The 3,008-nt window shown below is 54.1% G+C and overlaps 1 long non-coding RNA gene across 1 annotated transcript; it reads right to left on the reverse strand.

Annotated features, from left to right (window-relative positions):
- Positions 1–1,009: 1,009 nt before the first annotated feature.
- On the reverse strand, positions 1,010–2,751 carry LOC110390568. The gene is made up of 3 exons (XR_002433777.1): positions 2,490–2,751; positions 2,189–2,230; positions 1,010–1,443 (listed from the first exon to the last, which is right to left on the reverse strand). It is a non-coding gene; the product is annotated as an uncharacterized LOC110390568 (long non-coding RNA).
- Between the last annotated feature and the right edge of the window lie 257 nt (positions 2,752–3,008).

Here is a 3,008-nt window from a genome sequence, read left to right on the forward strand (position 1 = left end):
CCTCCCCTCCCCTCCTCTCCCCTCCCTTCTCAAGTGAGAGCCCAGATCTGCACTGAAGACAACAGAAGGAACTTACTGGCACAGAAGGCGCTGTGCAGAATTCCTGCCCAAACCACGACAGCTCGCGGGACCATGTGCTGCGCCTTGGGAAAGACAAGGAGGGCCCCAGCATCTCGGATACCTACACCAGCAACCACCAGGAGGTGAGCAGCTCGGAGACAAACAGTGCTGCTTATCACTGCTCATCTCCTGCTTGCCACCTGCACAAACAGCCCGGCAGCCCGCGCTGCTGCCATCTCCAGCACAACAGCCACATCTCGGGCTCTGTGCACGCTGCTGGAGTGCAGCTGGGTTTGCTCACAGCCCGGGGAAGCCCCCCTGGGCGCTCTGCTCTTCCCACCGCTTTCCAATTAATGAAGCCCAAAGGAACTCGGCCACTTTCACACCTCCTCATTCCAAAGGGACGCGCACCCTCCATCCCCATCCACCACGTTCAATGGGCTTCTATATCCAGACACAACTCGCTCCTGTCCCTCGGCAGCACCAAAACTGAGACCCAGAGTGGTTCCTTGGCAGCAGATGGCAGCGTGCTCGGAGATCAGAGCTCAGAATCTCTGCCCCTACCTGCCCAGTCTGCTTGGCAGGGACCAGATCCAGCTCCCAGGGAAAGTGTTTTGCCCGAATCCGGAATGAGAGCAAAGGAGAACAGCAGCATAACACATCAGACATTGCTCATCACACCTTCAAAGCTGGGGATTTATTATTAGCTGTCTGTGATCGCTTGCAGGTGCAGCAATCACATAACTCCATGGAAACCATACAGCCCTAAAAGCAAACCAAGCCTGTGTGGAGCTCGTACGTAGCTCCTGGAGGAGAGCTGGGATTCCTGAGACAGACGCCTCGAGGAAATGACCAGCAAAAGCAAAACACCACGGGAAAGCATCCATCCCAAACCACACTCTTGCCATGGGAACACCACAGCAGCACAGAGGAGCACTCGGGACAGCCACCCAGCAACAGCACCACCTTTAATTGTGTTGGCCGAAAAAAACCCAAAACGCATACAAAGAAAAATACATTTCCATTTAAAATACATATATATAAACCACCAGATATTTATAAATCATCAGGTTTATGCCTTGGCATCTGAGCTCTCTGTTCCCTGCTCCGCGGTGCCCGGAGGGGCAGGGCTGGGGGGCAGCCTGCACTGCAGCATCAGGGGTTCAAAGCCATACAAAATACTGACAGAAAAACCAACCATGTGCTTTAAATAAAGAACTTACAACGACTTAAGCTTTATACAAAGTACTACGGTTGCCCGTTTCAGTCTCTCAGTCCCAGGAACTACGTTCGAGCCCTCGGCGTCCCGCCTGCCACCCCGTGTGGGTCCCGCAGGCTCCTTCTGCTGAGAACTCCATCTCCGACCGGCTCAGTCCAAAGTGCCTAAAAATGAAAACAAGGAAAACCAACGCGGCCTCAGAGATCAGAAAGGAAACAGAAATGCAGTTATAGGAACAACCGACACTTGGGGATATAGGGAGATACGGTGCCATAGGGGGCTAAAGGGGGATGTAGGGGGGGCTATAGGGGGATGTGGGGCTAGAAGGCCCAGATATAGAGACTATGGGGGGGAAATAGGGGGATATGGGGCTACAGGGGGCTGTAGGAGGGATGTAGGGGGATATGGGGCTACAGGGAGCAGGGGGGGCTACAGGGCGGGTATAGGGAGATAGGGGGCTGTGGGAGGGCTATAGGGGGCTATGAGTTTATAGGGGGGGCGACAGGGGGACGTGGGGCTAGAAGGCCCGGATATAAGGACTATGCCAATGAGATACACACTAACTCCACCTGGTTTCTGTCTCACCTCTCTGAGGGGGCGAGGGACACAGGCTACGCTACCATGAAAGGTGAGGAGCCAGCAGCTGTGCAAATTGTTAAGTTCCTTCTTAACTCAGAAGGGGACAGACTCTGCAGCAGGGTCTGCTGCGGCAGGACAAGGAGGAATGGTCTCAAACGAAACGAGGGGAGGGTTAGGTGGGGTACAGGAAGAACAGGGAGCACCGGGTGTTGCTGTGGGTGTCCCTGTGTGAGCAGACGGCCCCGGAGGGTCCCTTCCAACTGAAACCATTCTGTGATCCCCTCACATGAAAGGGATTATAGAAAAATACTGAAACCAACGGAAACTCACCTTCCAAAAAAGCAAACTCATCTATAGCTTCAATGGCGTTATCTGCAAAGCAAAGAGAAAGGGATCAAAGAAAACCCACTCTGCTTTAGGTTGCATTCGCACTGCAGCACAGTGACCGACTTTAGGGGCAGCGTGCGAAACAGCGTGTGATAATAACAATAATAAAGAACAAACAGCAGCTAAGATTTGGAAGATTTCTCTCATCTTTGCAGCAAGAACTGCTCCTCCAGCTGCTGCGTGGCGCTGGGACGGATGGGGCCCTGCACCCCCACCCTGCTGAGCACAGCACGAGGGCTCCTACCCAGGTCCTTCCTCTGCAGGGTTTTCCTCTTCCCCTGCTGCGCGTACACGAAGGCGTCCCTGGAGATGGCTTCCACAAAGAGCTCCTGCAAGGGAAGAACACGGAGGGAAGGGAGCACAGCCCCGGTGTGACACACACAAAGGTACCCCGGGCAGCACTGCACACACTCAGCATTGCACACACACACAGCACTGCAAACACAGCACTGCACACACAGCACTGCACACACAGCACTGCAAACACAGCATTGCACACACAGCACTGCACACACAGCATTGCAAACACAGCATTGCACATGCACAGCACTGCACACACAGCATTGCACGCACAGCATTGCACATGCTCAGCGTTGCACACACAAACAGCACTGCACACACACAGCACTGCACATGCACACAGCATTCCACATGCACACAGCATTGCAAACACAGCATTGCACACGCACAGCACTGCAAACACAGCACTGCACACGCACAGCATTGCACACACACGCAGCATTGCGAACACAGCATTGCACAC

This window comes from Numida meleagris, unplaced genomic scaffold, assembly GCF_002078875.1.
Source record: "Numida meleagris isolate 19003 breed g44 Domestic line unplaced genomic scaffold, NumMel1.0 unplaced_Scaffold1352, whole genome shotgun sequence".
Lineage (NCBI taxonomy): Eukaryota > Metazoa > Chordata > Aves > Galliformes > Numididae > Numida > Numida meleagris.